The 20,844-nt window shown below is 38.3% G+C and overlaps 1 long non-coding RNA gene and 1 pseudogene across 1 annotated transcript; one reads left to right on the top strand and one right to left on the bottom strand.

Moving 5' to 3' along the window:
- Nucleotides 1-4,223: 4,223 nt before the first annotated feature.
- On the bottom strand, nt 4,224-17,760 carry LOC139179006 (uncharacterized). Its single transcript, XR_011563437.1, has 3 exons — nt 17,644-17,760; nt 16,934-17,026; nt 4,224-4,557 (listed from the first exon to the last, which is right to left on the bottom strand). It is a non-coding gene; the product is annotated as an uncharacterized lncRNA (long non-coding RNA).
- Nucleotides 7,471-10,013, top strand: LOC139179005 (non-POU domain-containing octamer-binding protein pseudogene; annotated as a pseudogene).
- Nucleotides 17,761-20,844: the final 3,084 nt, after the last annotated feature.

The raw sequence follows: 20,844 nt of genomic DNA, 5'->3' as shown, positions 1-20,844 counted from the left end.
TTTAGGCTTCTCTACTATAAAGTTACTATGTTTATTTGGTAGTTCACAAGAACCTGGTGGGGAGAAGGTCGAAAATTAGGCGGAATTCCAATTTCCTTTAATTTTCATCCATAATTTTTATGTATTTATATTTTTATTTTTCCTCCAGCTTTATTGAGGCATCATTGACATACAACATGTTCAAGTTCAAGGTGTACATTGTGATGATTTATACATGTACATATTGCAGATATTTACCAAAAAATAGTTAACCCATCTGTTCTCCCATTTATTATACATTTTTTTTTTGTAGTGAGAATATTTAAGATCTACTCTTTTAGTAAATTTGAAGTATATAATACAGTAGGTGGCACTAGTGGTAAAGAACCTGCCTGGCAATGCAGGAGACTTAAGAGACTAGTGTTTGATTACTGGATGGAGAAGATCCCCTGGAGGAGGGCATGGTTGCCCACTCCAGTTTTCTTGCCTGGAGAATTCCACGGACAGAGGAGCATGGTGGGCTACAGTCCCTGGACTTGCAAAGACTGAAGCGACTTAACACGCACATATTGTTATAGTCACCAGTGTAAATTAAATCTCCAGAAAGTATTTTAGTGCTGAGAATTTGTACTCTATAACCAACATTTTCTGTTCTCCCAAGCAGCCCCTAGTAACCATTCTTTTACTAGCTATTTTTTTGTTTGCCTTTTATTTATTTTTAAATTTCACATAAAAGTGAGAACATACTTGTTTTTGTCTTTCTAATTTATTTTACTTAGCATAACACCCTCAAGTTTCATCTATATTTTTGCACAAGGCAAGATTTTCTTCTTTCTCGAGGTTGAAGGATATTTCACTGTATGTAAGCTATTCTTTATCCATTCATCTTTTGATAGATTCTTAACTATTGTGAATAAAGCTGCTCTCTCTGTTTTTCTGTGCTAATCTTGCTAAAGGTTTGTCAGGTTCATCTTTCAAATAAACCAACTCTTAGTTTTGTTGGTCTTTTCTGTTGTTTTTCTTGTATCTCTATCATTTATTTCTGCTCTTTGTTATTTTCTTTCTTGTTTCTAACTTTGGGCTTTGTTTCTTTTTCTAGTTACTTGAGATAAAGATAGATTGCTTTTTGTAATTTTTTCTTTTTATCTTTATAAACTTGCCTATTAGAATTGCTTTTGCTGCATCTTGCAAGTTTTGGTATTTTGTATTTCCATCTTCATTTGTCTTAAGATATTTTTGGTCCCCCCCCCCCCCCATTTTTTTGACCAATGGTTGTTCAGGAGTATGTTGTTTAGTTTCCATTAGTTTGTAATTTTCCAATTGTCATCCTGTAATTGACATCTAATTTCTTATGTTTCTGGTAAGTAAAGATACTTGATATGAATTCAGTCTTCTTACATTAGCTAAGGCTTGTTTTGCAACTTAACATACGTTCTATGCTGAAGAATAATCTGTGTCCACTTGAAAAGAATGTGTGCACTGCTGCTGTTGGATGAAAATTTAATCTACCAACTGTCTAACAAAGAATTCAAATAATCCTTTAAAAAATTCAGTGAAGTACAAGAAAACAGAAGTATACAACTAAATAAAATTAGGAAAATATTATATGAACAAAATAAAGTTCAACAAAAAATGGTATGGAATTGGATATTAATAATAGGATGAGAATTGAGAAGTTGGCATTTCTTTACAGTATGTATTGTGTTTGGTGGTATCATACCTTCTTGATTACTCATGATATTTGTGGTCTTGCCTTGGTATCTGTGCATCTGAGGATGTAGGTTCCTGTACTAGTCTTTATAAATCTGCTTTGGCAGGCAAAGGCCTCTACCAGTCAGTTTGTCTAGGGAGTCTATGTGTGCATTCTGGTGGCATCCATGGTCAACTGCTGCTGGAGTATTTTGGTGACCTGGTGCTGGGGTGCATCAAAAGCCTGAAATAGGAGTCAACCTGGTACTGGGGCCCTACAATATCATGAGTTAACAAGTGCTCTCTAGACCCTGGTTTGTGGTCACTGATTGGAAGCCTAAGACCAGAGGAGATATCCTGGACTGTGGGAGTTGGCCAGGGCAGAAATATGCCAGAAGCCTGGGTGTGCTGGCCTGCTGGGAGCCTGTTACTTAGGAGATGCCCATGGTCGTGGGAGCTGGTCAGAAACTTGATGCCATGGGTGTTGGTTGGTGTCCTGCTTGATTGGGAGCCTGGGTTCACAGGATCTCTTTATTTATTTATTTTTTTATCAATAAAAGGTTTATTTTCTTCTAATCTTATAAATATTAGGCTCTTCTTTACAACAGATTTCATAATAGGCAGCACCCAGAAGACAATGTTGGTATAAGTTGTTTTGGAACATCAATTTATATGCCATTCTTTCAATGCTGGAACAGCCACTGTTTCTTTTATGTTACCTTAGAAGTTTATTATCTAACCCCCTGCTGCTGCTAAGTCGCTTTAGTCATGTCCGACTCTTCGCAACCCCATAGACAGCAGCCCACCAGGCCCCGCCGTCCCTGGGATTCTCCAGGCAAGAACACTGGAGTGGGTTGCCATTTCTTCCTCCAATGCATGAAAGTGAAAAGTGAAAGTGAAGTCACTCAGTCGCGTCCGACTCTTAGCGACCCCATAGACTACAGCCCACCAGGCTCCTCTGTCCATGGGATTTTCCAGGCAAGAGTACTGGAGTGGGGTGCCATTGCCTTCTCCCACACAGGATCTCTTTAGAATCTTGGAGCAAATGAAGCTTCCTCTAGCCAAGGGAAACTTCTGGGGCCACCGAGTTACTTGTGACTACTGGAAGTGACTAGCACTCAGGTGGTCAGGAAGCTTAGGTTTGCAGGGCCCTCTGAGAGCCTGAAGCCATCACCCACTGGTCTTATTATCAAGCACCCTTTATTAATTCTTCCAAGAAACAGTGATTGTTATTTTGCACAAAATGGTGATTTTTAGAGTTCATTTATTCTTGTGCAGAAAAGGGAACATTTGTGTACTGTTGCAGAGATTGTAAATTGATGCAGTCACTATGGAAAACAGAATGTGGAGGTCCTCACAAAATGAAAAATAGAAGTACCATCAGTTCAGTTTAGTCCAGTCCCTCAGTCCTGTCTGACTCTTTGCAACCCCATGGATTGCAGCACAACAGGCATCCTTGTCCATCATCAACCCCCGGCGCTTGCTCAAACTCATGTCCATCGAGTCGATGATGCCATCCAACCATCTCATCCTCTGTCATCGCCTTCTCCTCCTGCCTTCAATCTTTCCCAGCACCAAGGTCTTTTCCAATGAGTCAGTTCTTCGAATCAGGTGGCCAAAGTATTGGAGCTTCAGCTTCAGCCTCAGTCCCTCCAATGAATATTCAGTATTCAGGGTTGATTTCCTTTAGGTTTGACTGGTTTGATCTCCTCGCAGTCCAAGGGACTCTCAAGAGTCTTCTCCAACACCACAGTTCAGAAGCATCAGTTCTTCAGTGCTCAGCCTTCTTTATGGTCCAACTCTCACATCCATACATGACTAATGGAAAAACCATAACCTTTGACTAGACGGACCTTTGCTGGCAAAGAACTACCATATGATCCAGCAATTTCTCTTTTGGGTATTTACCAGAAGAAGACAAAACCACTAATTTGAAAGAATATAAGCACACCAAAGTTCATTGTGGCATTACTAATAGCCAAGATATGGAATCAATCTAAGTGTTCATCAATAGAGGAATAAAGAAGACATATATATACATTGGGCTTCCCAGGTGGCTCCGTGGTAAAGAACCCACCTGTCAATGCAAGAGATGGAAGAGATGTGAGTTTGATCCCTGGATCGGGAAGATCCCCTGGAGTAGGACATGGCAACCCACTCTGATATTTCTTGCCTGGAAAATTACATAGACAGAGGAACCTGGGGGACTACAGTCCATGGGATCACAAAGAGTCAGAAAAGACTGAGTGACTGAGCATGCATGTATGCTCAGTAATGGAATATTACTCAGCCATAAAGAGGTATGAAATCTGCCATTTACTTCAACATGAATAGATCTATAAGATATTATGCTAAGTGAAATAATAAAGAGAAAGACAAATATCATATAATCTCACTTATGTATAGAATATAAAAAATAAAGCAAGCAAGCAAATAAAACAAAACAAACACACTCATAGATACAGAGAACAAGTAGATGGTTTCCAGAGGGGGTATAAAATATGAAATGGGATTAATACATACAAACTTTTTTTTTGGTTTTATTTATTTATTATTATTATTATTATTTTTACTTTATAATATTGTATTGGTTTTGCCATACAAACTTTCATTTAGAAAATAAGTAAGTCTTAGGAATGTAGTATACAACATAAGGAATATTGTCAGTTCCCCATTATACTGCATGGGGACAGATGGTTACTAGACTTATTGTGGTGATTATTTCATGGTGCCTGCAAATGCCAAATCACTACATAGTACACCTGAAATGAACATAATTGTTCAGTTGCTCAGTTGTGTCCAACTGTTTGCGATCCCATGGACTGCAGCATGCCAGGCTTCCCAGTTCCCACCGTTCCCCTGAGTTGCTCAAACTCATGTCCATATCTGCTATATTTCAATAAAAAAGAAAAAGTTACATTATTTCTTGTACATTTATTACTTAATTTGGTATGTAAATAATGCCTTGTTGTTCTTTTTTCTCAAATTGTTCACATCCCAATCCCTGGAACCCGTGATTATACATTGTCTTTCACAGTATAAGAATTTTTACAGATAAAAATAAATCAAGGAAATTGAGATGGGGAGATTAACCTGAATTACCCAAGTGGTCCCATATAATTACAAAGCTTCTTATAAGAGGAGGCAGGAGTTAGGGAGGAGACAGGATATTATGCTTCTGACTTTAAAGATGGAGAAAAGGATTATCGGTGGCCTCTAGAAGTTGGAAAAGACCAGTAAATAGATTCTCTCCTAATGTCTGCAGAAGGACACAACCCTGTTGACCTATTTTAGCCTCCTCATCTCCAGAACTCTAAGGTACTAAACGTTTGTGTTATTTTAAGCCATTAAGTATATGGCAATATGTCATAGCAATGATGGGAAACTAGCACAGTTGTCATTCTACTGGAAGGAAAAGTTTTTTTTTACCATATATGTTTATATATACTGTATCATATATCATTTTTAATAAGATGATCTTGACTAGTCTCAGATTTTCCTTTGGGATAGAAAGACTAATTTACCTGTTTTGGTCATATGACCACTCCTGTTACCACAGAGGTGAAGTTTCCTAATGAGCAGTTCACGGGAAATGCATGGAGTGGACCAAATCAAGAGTAAAGAGTGTCTTGATGAAGGTGAAAGAGGAGAGTGAAAAAGCTGGCTTAAAACTCAACATTCAGAAAACAAAGATCATGACATCTGGTCCCATCAGTTCATGGCAAATAGATGAGGAAACAAAGGAAACAGTGAGAGACTTAATTTTCTTGGGCTCCAAAATCACTGCAGATGGTGACTGCAACCATGAAATTAAAAGACACTTGCTCCTTGGAAGAAAAGCTATGACAAACCAAGACAACATATGAAAAATCAGAGACATTACTTTGCCAACAAAGGTCCATTAGTCAAAGCTATGGTTTTTCCAGTAGTCGTGTAAGGATGTGATATTTGGACCATAAAGAAGGCTGAACTTGTAAGACTTGGTGCTTTTGAACTGTGGTGTTGGAGAAGACTCTTGAGAGTCCCTTGGACTGCAAGGAGATCAAACTAGTCAAACCTAAAGTAAATCAACCCTGAATACTCAATGGAAGGACTGATGCTGAAGTTGAAGCTCCAATACTTTGGCCACCTGATGTGAAGAACCAACTCATTGGAAAAGACCCTGATGCTAGGAAAGATTGAAGGCAGGAGGAGAAGGGTACAACAGAGGACAAGATGGTTGTATGGTATCAATGACTCACTGGACATGAGTTTGTATAAGCTCCAGGAGATGGTGATAGACAGGGAAGCCTGGTGTGCTGCAGTCCTTGGGGTTGTAAAGAGTCAGACACGACTGAACGACTGAACAACAACAAAGATCAAATCAAGACATGGCACTACTGTTGACAACATTTATTAGTTATTCTTTTCTTTCTTCTGAGAAATAGAATTTTTCTATTGTGTTTGAGAATGAGGCAACACTGGTATGGGTTTGGAGAGTCATTTATGGCAGGACTGTAAATCCTTGAAATTGAAGACTTTCCAGGTTAACTTGATTCTTTAAGACTTCTTAAATTTGAAGTTCAGGCTGATAAGTTAACAACAATTTGAATTCAACTCTGCATGACTACACTTGTGATCTAACCAAAAATGAAACAGGGGGAACATGTGTACACCTGTGGCGGATTCATGTTGATATACGGCAAAACCAATACAATATTGTAAAGTAATTAGCCTCCAGTTAAAATAAATAAATTTAAATTAAAAAAAATGAAACAGGGATTGGTTATTGAAGGTGAGAAAATGATCTTTTAAAAATATTAGGCCCTGTGCTCCCAGAAAGATAAGCTTAGTTTAAGAGAACATTGACTATTAATGTGGACATGTAAATTTGTAATCTCCAAGCTTCTGAAACAGTGATCCTTGTACTATACATGTGTGAAAAGGCCTTTATCCTCTCAGACTTTGCAGTTACTAATTAGGGCCTGGGAAGGACAGAGTCACTGTAGTCAGTGTCTTCTTAGACTTGTACATTTCCACCTTATGTTGGCATTGGTGGAAACCAATAAAATGAAGACATTTGGTAATGTTTGTTAATTCTCCCCCACTGCTACCCCATTGATGGTTTCTCCTGGTTTTTAGGTGCTGATTTATCTTCCAAGCAGGACCTTCTTGATGTTCTTTGCAATTTGTTGTATAATAGAAAAGTCCTGGAAGCTTGAGGCAGATCTGTTGCTGTGGTAAACATGCTTAGTGCTACAGATTTCTACTTATGCAAGTCCTGGAGAAGCTGAGGCCTGCCATGTCAGTGTTGCTAGAAGCCAGGACACTCACACAGCATCAGAAGGCTTCACCTAAAGTTGGTGTTAAGTCTAGGTTTATTTGGGCTTCCCAGGTGGTGCTAGTGGTAAAAACTTGCCTGCCAATGCAAGATATGTAAGATGTGGGTTCAGTCCCTGGATTGGGAAGATCCCCTGAAGGAGGCCCCTGGCAACCCAGGAGGGCACGGTAACCCACTCCAATGTTCTTACCTGTTGAATCCCATGGACAGAGGAGCGAGGAGCCTGGTGGGCTACCATCCGTAGGGTTGCAAAGACTCAGAAATGACTGAAGTGACTTAGCAGGCACACACTAGCTTTATTTATCTATGTATTTTTATTAAAAGTTCACTCTATGCAAATAAGAAAAAAAAGTTTATCATAAGATTTTCTTCTCCTGTGAAAGCAAATATAAGGTTCCTGATAAATTAGTCTGATTCAAAAATAATATAAAGGCCTAACTTAATGGAATCTATTCTTGAGAAAAAGGCATCAAGTGCTCTAAGTCTAAAGGAACTTTGAGGAGCAGAAAACAGTCGGTGGAGGGGTCCAAAGATGCAGAGCAATAAAACTTTTAACTTGGAGAAACAAAACCACACTCCAAGGAAGCATCATCAACATCACCATCAGCAGCACCACCAGCAGCAACAGCAGCAGCCACCACCTCCACCAATGCCTGCAAATGGGCAGCAAGCCAGCAGCCAGAATGAAGGCTTGACTATTGACCTGAAGAATTTTAGGAAGCCAGGAGAGAAGACCTTCACCCAGCGTAGCCGGCTCTTTGTGGGCAATCTTCCTCCTGACATCACTGAGGAGGAAATGAGGAAACTGAGAAATATGGGAAGGCAGGCGAAGTCTTCATTCATAAGGACAAGGACTTTGGCTTTATCCGCTTGGAAACACGAACCCTAGCGGAGATTGCCAAAATAGAACTGGACAACATGCCACTCCGTGGAAAGCAGCTGCGTGTGCGCTTTGCCTGCCATAGTGCATCCCTTACAGTCCAAAACCTTCCTCAGTATGTGTCCAATGAACTGCTGGAGGAGGCCTTTTCTGTGTTCGGCCAGGTGGAGAGGGCTGTAGTCATTGTGGATGATCTAGGCAGGCCCTCAGGAAAAGGCATTGTTGAATTCTCAGGGAAGCCAGCTGCTCGGAAAGCTCTGGACAGATGCAGTGAAGGCTCCTTCCTGCTAACCACATTTCCTCGACCTGTGACTGTGGAGCCCATGGACCAGTTAGATGATGAGCAGGGACTCCCAGAGAAGCTGGTTATAAAGAATCAGCAATTTCACAAAGAGCGAGAGCAGCCACCCAGATTTGCACAGCCTGGCTCCTTTGAGTATGAGTATGCCATGTGCTGGAAGGCACTTATTGAGATGGAAAAGCAGCAGCAGGACCAAGTGGACCGAAACATCAAGGAAGCTCGTGAGAAGCTGGAGATGGAGATGGAGGCTGCTCGCCATGAGCACCAGGTCATGCTAATGAGGCAGGATTTGATGAGGCGTCAAGAAGAACTTCGGAGGATGGAAGAGCTGCACAATCAAGAAGTGCAAAAATGAAAGCAGCTGGAGCTCAGGCAGGAGGAGGAGCGCAGGTGCCGTGAGGAAGAGATGCGGCGGCAACAAGAAGAAATGATGCGACGACAGCAGGAAGGATTCAAGGGAACCTTCCCTGATGTGAGAGAGCAAGAGATACGGATGGGTCAGACGGCTATGGGATGTGCTATGGGCATAAACAACAGAGGTGCCATGCCCCCTGCTCCTGTGCCAGCTGGTACCCCAGCTCCTCCAGGACCAGCCACTATGATGCCAGATGGAACCTTGGGATTGACCCCACCAACAACTGAACGCTTTGGCCAAGCTGCTACAATGGAAGGAATTGGGGCAATTGGTGGAACCCCTCCTGCATTCAACCGTGCAGATCCTGGAGCTGAATTTGCTCCAAACAAACGTCGCCGATACTAATAAAATTGTAGTGTCTAGTTTCCTAAAACCCTTAAAAGAAGGACCCTTTTTGGACTTAGCCGAATTCTACTCTGGAAAAGTGTTAGGGATTCCTCCCAATAGTTTAGGTCTTCCCTGCCTGTAGTACTCTAGGGAGTATGTTGGAGGCAGAGGGTAAGGGAGGGGTGATATTTAACAAATCAGTTCTATGTGGTATATCCTTTCACTAATCAATTCTGTGTGGTGCATTCCTAAAATCTCATGTGATTGTTGAGAGCCTGTGAGGGCCAGGGAGCCATGGCAAAATGGATCCAGTTAGAGCCCCCATTAATCTTAATCATTCCACTCTTTGTCCACCCTGTTCTATTTGCTTTCTTGTTCTTACACCCCCCCCTCCCCCGCCACCCCAGTCGGTAAAGAATCTGCCTGCAGTGCTGGAGACCTGGGTTCGATTCCTGGGTTGGGAAGATCCCCTGGAGAAGGAAATGGCAACCCACTCCAGTATTCTTGCCTGGAGAATCCCATAGACAGAGGAGCCTGGCAGGCTACAGTCCATGGCGTCGCAAGAGTTGGACACGACTTAGTGCACTGTCTCACCCCAGAGATCCTGCCACAAATACCACAAAAACCAAACATCCCCCAATGACCTTGGCCCCACTGTTCCAATCACTCCCAGGTGGGAATTCAGGCACATGTCCACAGAGGTCACAGACAACATACATACGGTTCTGTTATGTCCCATATATTACCCTTTCATGTCCCAAGGAAGAAATTTTCTCTTAGAGATTTTCATTTAGTGTATCTTTAAAAAATCTTGTGTTAAACTTGCCTCCACCTTTTTCTTGGGTAAGGACAACCCAGAAATGGCCCTTTTGTGTCTGTGATGTTGCCATTCACAGCTTTCTTGATAGGCCTAGTACAATCTTGAGAACAGGGTTGCTGTATGCTGAGTGTCAGATGGTAGCTCTTAGCTTTGCCTATCTTAGGTAGTTATGCTGTGCATTTTTTATTGGTGTACCATGTTTGATTTGTCCCTAATACCTTTGAAGTTTTTCTGAGAAATGAATAATGCAACATTAATTTATTAAAATACATTTTAAGCCTTTTAAAAAAAATAAAGGAACTTTGAGTTTAAAATATAAACTTAAAAAGAGTGGAGAGGAAGGACTTTTTTTTTTCATGTATCTATTCTTTTTCAAATTCTCTTCCCATTTAGGTTATTACAGAGTATCGAACACAGTTCCTTATGCTATACAGTAGGTCCTCATTGGTTATATATTTTAAATATAGCAGTGTGTACATGTCAATCCCAAACTCTATCCCTTCCCCCCAGCCTTCTCCCTTAGTAACTGCAAGTTTATTCTCTAAGTCTGTGGGTCTTTCTGTTTTGTAAATAGGTTAGTTTGTATCATGCTTTTAGATTCCACATATAAGTGATATCATATATTAGTCTTGTCTGTCTGACTTACTTCACTTAGTATGATAATCTCCACATCCATCCCTGTCACTGCAAATGTCATTATTTCATTCTTTTTGATGACTGAGTAATATTCCTCTCTCTCTCTCTCTCTCTATATATATATATATATATTCCATTGTATATATGTATGTATATGTATATGTATATATACTTCAGTTCAGTTCAGTCGCTTAGTTGTGTCCGACTCTTTGCGACCCCATGAATCACAGCACGCCAGGCCTCCCTGTCCATTACCAACTCCCGGAGTTCACTCAGACTCACATCCATCGAATCAGTGATGCCATCCAGCCATCTCATCCTCTGTCGTCCCCTTCTCCTCCTGCCCCCAATCCCTCCCAGCATCAGAGTCTTTCCCAATGAGTCAATTCTTCGCATGAGGTGGCCAAAATACTGGAGTTTCAGCTTTAGCATCATTCCGTCCAAAGAAATCCCAGGGCTGATCTCCTTCAGTATGGACTGGTTGGATCTCCTTGCAGTGAATGTATATATACAATGGAATATTGTCGTATATGTATACATATGTATACTACATCTTGTTTATCCTTTCATCTGTCAATGGATATTTCTGTTGGTTCAATATTTTGGTTGCTTCCATATCCTGGTTATTGTAAAGAGAGTTTCAGTGAACATTGAGGTGCATGTATATTTTCAAACCAAGTTTGTCTCTGGATATATGCCCTGGAATGGCATTGCTGCTGCTGCTGCTGCCAAGTGTCTTCAGTTGTGTCCGACTCCATGCAACCCCACAGAGCCTGTGCTGCTGCCCAGCAGGCTCTTCCATCCCTGGGATTCTCCAGGCAAGAATACTGGAATGGGTTACCATTCCCTTCTCCAGGGGAATGAGTACCAATAATTGTTCTTGTGCATATGGAATGTATTAGACAGAAAATAATCAGAATTAAGATATTCATTAATTTGTAAATAAACAACACAAGAAGGCTATACTAAGAGGTACATTGATGTACCTTGCCAGCAATCAGAATCAGTTAATAGCCCTAGTAATGTGACCTTTCTGGTGTGCCTTTTCTGTTTAGACTCATTTAGTAAACTTGGATTCAGTCAGTAGTTTGTACCATCTCTTTTTGTGCTGTAAATTGTCTTGCATAACTACTTCATTTAAACTGGGCAATTGATTTTTCTTGTTAAAATTTAATTACCTATGTTGTAGGAATTTTTCTTATTGAGTGGGATTATCTTATTTTTATTTAAGAGTTTGGACAGTTATCAGTGATTTACTTAATTTTATGTAGCTACGAAGACAGCCTTTGGGTCCAGGAGAAAAATCTTTTTCCAATTTAGGATCAGAGACATTGGTTTAGGGGCAACAGACTACATTTGTAGGGTTGCAAAGCACAGTTTTCTTTTCTTTTTTTTTTTTTCACAGTTTTCATATTCTCTGTTTCATTAAATCCTCAAAGCTATCCTGGGAAATGTCACACAAGATTTCTCAGGGATAAGATGTCACTATGGCCCTTTGATTCCACACTACATTTAGGTCAGATGAGTGTAATACAAAAATAAAACAATAATTCCAACTAATTCTGAATGAGCCTGGTGTGCCAAACACTACAGGAAGCATTTTACATCCATTAAATCATTTAGTTAATTAATGATTAATTAATGATTAAATCATTAAATCACTGATCCCCAAATGCTTTGACAAAGCAAACTTTAGTATTCCCATTTTAAGATATTGTTAATAATTCATCCCAATTGTATGCTAATAACTAGGAAATTTTTTAAGGATCAAAAATCAATACATTTCTTCAATGAAGTAGAGAGATAATGAGAGTATAAATTCAGATTTCTACATTCCAAAAATGTATATTTAAGTGCTATAATTCTACCCTAGATCTCTAATTTTCCCCATATCAATCTCATTGATATTTCATTACTTCTAACTCTTGCATTCCATGGCATTTTAATCCAATTTTTGATCTACTTTCAGTGATTTTCTGTCACTGTTTAACCATAGTAATTTAGTCGTTAAGTCATGTCCGACTCTTTCGACCCCATGGACTGTATCTGCCAGGCTCCTCTGTCCATGGGATTCTCCAGACAGAATACTGGAGTGGGTTGCCATTTCCTTCTCCAGGGGATCTTCCTGACCCAGGGATTGAACCCAGGTCTCCTGCATTGTAGGCAGATTCTTTACCAACTGAGCTATAAAGAAAGCCCATAGGCTTATGGTTTAACCATATAGGGATCTATTGATCTGTGAAGGTTTAAAGTTCTTTGTCTCTCCACTAAATTATCATTCTAGTGTATCTTTTTATATACAATTGTCTTTATACAGTATTTTATTTATATTTAAAGTGGTTTTAAAGTTATGTGAGGGAAAATATTATTTTTTATTCTAAAATATTTATACATTTGAAATGGTCACAGTAAATCTAATTACCATTCGTTATTATACAAAGTTACAATTTTTCTTTGTGATGAGATCTTTTAAGATTTATTTTCTAAGCAATTAAGAAATTGCTAAGAAAGAAAATATTTTTATCTGACTTCAAAACATCTGGATGAAATATGTGGACAAGTTGTCTATCAGATTTTTATTATGCTACACATTAAAAATGTTCATATGATTGTATGAAGGTTACACACTTCATTCAGGTATTTAATATCTGTCAGATATAGTGTTTACTAAAATTTACATGTTTTTAAGGTCGGTTCAACTGAGAAACTGAGTTGATTACAATGAAAAATCTCATTTCTTTCTATAGGTACCACACTAGTTATTTCCAATATTTAGAGAAGGCTCCCAGGAATGAAATACTTTCCAATTTCCCTATGAATATTTGGCACTATGATGTACACACATTCCAACCTTCTCTAAGAATGGATAGCTTTTAAAGCAAAAGTCTTACTTACCCTTATTTTAGATAAACATCACTTAAGAAAAAGGAAGTGTGAAGGAACATACTTGAATTTTTCAAATGTTCAGAAAAGGACAAAGAAACTGTAGTTTGCAGATGAGTACTTAAGAAATATCTTCAGAAATATGAGTTTTCTATTTGATAAAATGCTGTCAGAAAGAAAAGAAGCCCAGATTCAAAAGACCTTAGTAGATATTACTAATATCAAGAGTGCTTTGTGGTGTGCTATTTTTTTTTTTTTTTTTTATATTCCTGAGCCCCTTGGACATTATTTTCAGCAGCCCATTTATGGTTATACCAGATGAGCTAGCAGAAAAAGTTCCATGGGACAGAGTTCTCCATGGGAATGTTCCTTATGTATAATTAGTTACCTACTGAATTGAGGTTGGTATCATCTCCTCTATTGCTAGATTTGTTTTAAAATAGACTCATTTGGTTTTCAACACACTGGAAACTAATTTTATTTTATTCATTTATTTTCCTTTTTAGTGTGTCTTTTTAAAATTTTATTTATTTTACTTTACAATATTGTATTGGTTTTGCCATACATTGACTTGCTTTTACATTATATGACATAATGATTTGATACTTGTATACATTTTGAAATGATCACAGTAAATCTAATTACCATTGGTTATTATGCAAAGTTACAGTTTTTCTTTGTGATGAGATCTTTTAAGATTTATTTTCTTAGCAGTTTTTAAGTTTTCAATGTAATATTATTGACTATATTCACCATGCTGTAGATTACACCCCCATGACCAATTTATTTTTATCTGGATATTATACTGCTTGATTCCCTTCACCCCCTCTCCCTTGCCTCAACCCTCCTCCCCTCTGACAAACACCAGTCTTTTCTCTATAAATCTTGTTTGGTTTGTTCATTTGCTTTATTAAAAAAGTATCCCTCATATAGTTGAAATCATATGGTATGTATCTTTGTGTGACTTATTTCCTTAGCATAATACCCTCAAGGTCCATCCGTGTTGTTGCAAATGACAAAATTTCATTCTTTTCTTATAGCTGAGTAGGACTGCATTGTTTTATAACACACCTTCTTTATCCATTCATCCATCCATGGACACCTGGTCTGTTTCCATATCTTGGCTCTTGTAAATAATGTTGCAAATGAGCATATATGTACACATATCATTTTGAATGACTGTTTTTGGTGTCTCCAGATAAATAACAAGAATATGAATTGCTGCATCACATGATAGTTCTATTTTTAAGTTTTTTGAGGAACCTCCGTATTATTTTCCATAATGTCTGCACCAGTTTTCAGTTCCATGAATCAAGCATATGTTCCCTTTCTCCATATTTTTTGCCAACACATTATTTCTTGTCCTTTTGATAAAAGCCACTGTGACAAGTGTGAGGTGATTTTTTTTTGGTTTTAATTTGCATTTCTCTAATAATCATGTTGACAACTTTTCATGTGTGAAGTGGTGACATGGACTATTTGTATTTCAGTACATATGTGACATGTATATTGTAACATGTCCTTTATCTCCTTTATCCACTAAGATTGCTCCCATATGTTGGCTATTATAAATAATGCTGCTATGAACATTGGATTCTATGTATCTTTTCAAATTAGTTTTTTTTTTTTTTCTTCAGATCTATATCCAGGATTGGTAGTTGTATTTTTTTTTTTGGAGAAACCTCCATAATGTTTTCCATTAGTGGCTGCACCAGTTTACATTCCTATCAAGAAGAATTTCCTTTCCTTTTCTCCACATACTTGCCAAAATTTATTGCTCAAAGATTTCTTTTTTTTGATAGCCATTCTGATAGCTGTGAGGGTGATATCTCTTTCTGTTTTTTTTTTTTTTGCAGTTCTCTAATAATTAGTGATGTTGATCATTTTTTAATGTGCCTGTTGGTCATCTATATGTGTTCTTTGGAAAAATGTCTATTCATGCCTTCTGCCCATTTTTTGACTGAGTCGTTTGGTTTTCTGAATACTGAGTTGAGTGAGCTATTTATATATTTTGAGTAGTAACCCCTTATCAAGCATATCATTTGCAAATATTTTCTCACATTCAGTAGGTTGACCTTTGGTTATTTATAGATTGTTTTCTTTGCCGTCAAAGGCCTTTAACCTTAATTAAGTCCAATTTGTTTGGTTTTGCTTTTATATCTTTTGCATTAGCATACAGATCCAAAAAGATTGCTGTGATTTATCTCAAAAAGTGTTCTATGTTCACTCCTAGGAGTTTTATGGTTTCTAGTCTTGCTGTTACTTTTAGGTCTATAATCTATTTCTTGAGTCTATTTCTTGAGTTTATGGTTAGAAGAAATGTAGTTTTATTTTTTACATGTAACTGACCAGCTTTTGATCATTTCAAACGTGTAAAACTTTTCAAAATTAGTAAATGAAACAAAAATGATCATGCTACCTAAATTGTTCCTAACTTGCTTTAATTTTTAATATCATTTATTTTTTAGATTAATAAACACTTATAAATAATAATATCTAATGCCTACAGATAATTCCTGCCCATTTTTATAGGATAATTTTTAAATAGTTATTTTTGCATGCTTAGTTTATTTCCATTCTTCACTGACTACACACAAATAAAAATACAAATAGAAACCATAATATGCTGTTCTGGTCCTAAATGAATTTATTAGGTTTTGGGAAAAACAGCATATGTGGCAAAATACATCTTGGTCATTAGTGAGCATCACTACCATCCCCTGATTGTAACATTATTATAACATTTTTTTCTTCTTCATCTTTATCAAGACAAAACTGACAAAATTGTCAAGAGTTATGACTTAAGGTATATAAGGTGATGACTTTATGTATGTGCGCATTGTGAAATGATTGCCACAATCAAGTACATACTGATAACATATATTAGTATAACATATTAATTATTTTCAATTCAACCTTCTTCTTCTATCCTTAAATTTAAGTATTATTATTTTTAAAATTTTTACTATGAGGACTCTTGGCAAAAATTTCTCATATTATTCTGCAACAAACACCTCTGAATTTTAAGAGTTTGTTTTTTTATGTTTACACATTTTTATATACTCACAACTCAAAGAAGAATCATTCAATTCTATATTATGTACCAGTAACTGAGAATGAAGAATTTTAAAACATTTTTATGGAAGGAAATAATTCACATCATAGTTATTGCGGAACTGAGAGTCATATGAGACAAACATATGTGGGGGAACTACCCCAGTTACCAGTGCAGATGTCATACAGACCTCTCAGGGGATAGAAAATGCATAAGAGGATAGAGTGAGAATTTCTGAGGCTTCCGAGGATAAATCTGGTAATTTATACTCCAAGCCTGTACTTTAGCCTAAAATGAAATATTCTGGAAAACCAGTCTAGTGTTGACTTCACCTTTAAAATTCTTTGCTAGCCAACTTCCTTCCAAACTTGGCAGTCAGAACTTTAGCTATAAGAAGAGAGCTGTCTTCAAAATTACAATCACTGTTACAGTCACTGTTATAAAAGAAGCTTCTTATAAAACACACTGACAAGTACAGTGTTTTCTTCCTTCCTTTCTTCCTTCTTTCCTCCCTCCTTTTCTCCTTCCTCCCTCTCTCCCTACTTTCTTCCTCCCTTTCCTTCTTTCCTCTTAGGTTGAGTGTGCATCTTTTTCAAAGAGGAATTTAGTTGTTCCCCTAGTATCTTACCCATGAAATCTGTAGAATAGACTCCTCTAAATGAAGTTGCTTTTCTTGCCCAGAGTTCTCCGAAGAGCTGTCTTGACTTCCTTGTTCCGTAAGCTGTAGATGATAGGGTTGAGCATGGATGTCACCACAGTATAGAAGAGGGCCAGGAGTTTATCCACCCCAGGTGAATGACTAGCCTTGGGTCTCAAGTAGGTGACAGATCCTGAGCCATAGAAGAGTGTTACTACCAGTAGGTGGGAGGAACAGGTGGAAAGAGCTTTTTGACGGCCTTCAGGGGAGGGCATGACCAATACAGCAGCTAGAATTCTGCCATAAGAAGCAATGATTAATAAAAATGGGCTGGAAATGCAAAGAATGGCTGCAATAAAGACTGCAGCCTCATTATGGGATGTATCCCCACAGGCTAGTGCCAGGATAGGCAAGAGGTCACAGAAGAAGTGGTCTATTTCACAGGGGCCACAGAAGTCTAAAGAGAAAATATAGTTGGTTTGGCCCAAGCTTACTATGCAACCTACTCCCCAAGAAACCATTGCTAAATGGACACACACTCCACGACTCATTCGTGTTGCATAGTGAAGTGGGGAGCATATGGCCATATAGCGATCAAAAGCCATGGCTGCCAAAAGACAGCACTCACTGATACCAAATAATGTAAAGAAAAACATCTGTGTAGCACAGCCCTCCCGAGAGATTCCTCGGGCCTCACTCACAAGGTTCTGCAGCATCTTGGGTATAGTAGAGCAAGTGTATCCAATCTCCAAGAGAGACAAGTTGGCCAGGAAGAAGTACATGGGGGTATGGAGGGCTGGATTGGTCCAGATGGCAAGAACTATGAGAGCATTGCCTGTCAGTGATACTAAGAACATGAATAGGATGAGGGTAAATAAAAGGAAGCACTGTTCGGTGGCCTCAGAGAATTTGACAAATGCAAAGTGTTTCACAGACATGCTGTTGTCCTGCCACAAAGAACAATTGATGCTCATGACCTGAATAAAAGAAAGGTGAAGTCATCAGAAAGATTCTTTCAGATAGAAATATAAATCTTTATTATATTACTCTTAACAAGCTCTTAAAAGACGCTTAAAATAAAAAGACGCTTACTCCTTGGAAGAAAAGTTATGACCAACCTAGACAGCATATTTTTGGACTCTGTGGGAGAGGGAGAGGGTGGGATGATTTGGGAGAATGGCATTGAAACATGTATAATATCATATATGAAACGAGTCTCCAGTCCAGGTTCGATGCACGATACTGGATGCTTGGGGCTGGTGCACTGGGATGACCCAGAGGGATGGTATGGGAAGGAAAGAGGGAGGAGGGTTCAGGGAACATGTGTATACCTGTGGTGGATTCATGTTTATATATGGCAAAACCAATACAATATTGTAAAGTTAAAAAATAATAAAATTTAAAAAAAGATAAATAAAAAATAAAAAGCAGATACATTGCCAACAAAGGTCTGTCTAGTCAAGGCTATGGTTTTTCCAGTAGTCATGTATGAATGTGAAAGCTGGACTATAAAGAAAGCCGAGCACCGAAGAATTGATGCTTTTGAACCATGGTGTTGGAGAAGAGTCTTGAGAGTCTGTTGGACTGCAAGGAGATCCAACCAGTCCATCCTAAAGGAAATCAGTCCTGAATGTTCATTGGAAGGACTGATGTTGAAGCTGAAACTCCAATACTTTGCACTTGATGTGAAGAGCTGACTCATTTGAAAAGACCCTGATGCTGGGAAAGATTGAAGGTGAGAGGAGAACAGGACGACAGAGGATGAGATGGTTGGATGGCATCCCTGACTCAACGGACATGAGTTTGAGTAAACTCCGTGAGTTGGTGATGGACAGGGAGGCCTGGCGTGCTGCGGTCCATGGGGTCGCAAAGAGTCAGACATGACTGAGCGACTGAACTGAACTGAACTGAACTGAGCAAGCTCTAGTGAGTCAAAGAGATAAATTTCTTACCTATAATTTAAAATATATGAAGTTTGGAAGTTAGAAGTTAGACTCATCCTGAAACTGAATCCTACTTTATGTTCACTATCTCAGTTGATTTGTCAAAGATATATCTACTCAGCAGGCATAAAATGGAAAAGAAATTTCTGCACAATTCTGTTTCATTCCTTCATTTTATCAAATAAAGTTCTTCTCATACCTATTTATTTCCTAATCTTTTGCCACTGACTTGCTTTCTTCACTCATTCAGTCCACAAGTATTTATTGAACACAGAGTATTTTCAAGTATTTTTCAGTTACTGTTGTAGGTCCTAGGATTAAACAATGTAAAATAAGATAGAAACAAGTGGACTCTTTCAAAATTCTGTTAAATATGGACTAACAAGTCAGCACGACTATAGGAAACCTTTATAGATATAATTGTTGAAAATTTTTCACACATCAAATATTCTATTATAATGCATTTACCCTTGGACTGCAAGGAAATCCAACCAGTCTATTCTAAAGGAGATCAGTCCTGGGTATTCTTTGAAAGGAATGATGCTAAAGCTGAAACTCCAGTACTTTGGCTACCTCATGAAAAGAGTTGACTCATTGGAAAAGTCTCTGATGCTAGGAGGGATTGGGGGCAGGAGGAGAAGGGGACGACAGAGGATGAGATGGCTGGATGGCATCACTGACTCGATGGACGTGAGTCTGAGTGTACTCCGGGAGCTGGTGATGGACAGGGGGCCTGGCGTGCTGCAGTTCATGGGGTCGCAGAGTTGGACATGACTGAGCGACTGAACTGAACTGAACTGAACTGAATGCATTTACACTTGTAGCACTTATAAACATTTACCTTGCATTCTGTCAAATTAAATTAATTAATATAATTTAGTATCTGTATTCCTCATGTAGGAACACATTTCAGTGAAGATTTTGGCAAAGAAAACAGACAATAGTTTACTTATCTTTTTTAAAAACCCAAAATATTTTCTTAAATATCATCAGTTCACAATAATAACCTATGCAGTTACTTAAAAATTCTGGATGTGGAGATGTTTTCATTCTTCTTGTCATTTAAATACTCAAATATTTTTCAAACTAATTTTATCTTCCTGCATCTGAAAGGAACTGCAATTTCCTCAGTGACAATGATGGAGGAACCAAGGTGGAAATCCCAACCAGAAAAGGAGAATGCCTGACTCTTAAGTCGTGACATTGTAAGGATTTTATTTCATAAATATCCTTGTCCCATTTGGACTGTAGACTGTAAATGCAAATGCCTGTGTTGGGGGTGAGAGTCAGGGGATGTGAGGAATGGGAGAAACCTACTGGTAGATGGCACATGGTAAGGGCTGAGTGCACAGAGACTAATGCATGCTGTTAGTCATTTAATATTCTTAGACCCACAAGATGAATTAAAGAATCATCCTGTGGTAAATACTTTTTAAAACCTTACCAAGTTCAAAGATGAAAAAAATTACCTGTCCAAGAGAGTGAAGATCTGTGAGTGCTTCTAAGTATTTAAACTGACAAAGAATTATACTTTGTCTAGAAATAAAAATTAAATCATATAGAAATAAATGCATATACCCACTTGGAAGTGAGAATACAGACAGTCAAAATCTCTTCTCCATTCCTGTCACCAGGAATAATTCTACATCATGTAAAATCTGATTTTTTCATTATCCTTTCTATTGTTTTCAGGATTTAATCTATTGACCTTTGTCCAGGGACCCTGAGTTTCATGTAGTAGAGGTCAGTCTTATGTACATACCAAGAAAGTTTAATTTTAATCATTGTCTATAGAAAGAGAGTGAGTTGCTCAACAGCAGGATGTCAGGAGTCTGCAGAAAGGAGCATCACGGGCAGTACAAAAATTTGGGACATTCTTCTGTCTCTCACCTGATATATTTTCTTCACAAAGTTTCTGATCCATTATTTCTGTGTAAAGGAAGGATGATGAAGCCCTTC

Source organism: Bos indicus, chromosome 23 (genome assembly GCF_029378745.1).
Source record: "Bos indicus isolate NIAB-ARS_2022 breed Sahiwal x Tharparkar chromosome 23, NIAB-ARS_B.indTharparkar_mat_pri_1.0, whole genome shotgun sequence".
In the NCBI taxonomy this organism is placed as follows: Eukaryota; Metazoa; Chordata; class Mammalia; order Artiodactyla; family Bovidae; genus Bos; species Bos indicus.
This window is presented reverse-complemented; position numbering and strand designations above follow the sequence as displayed.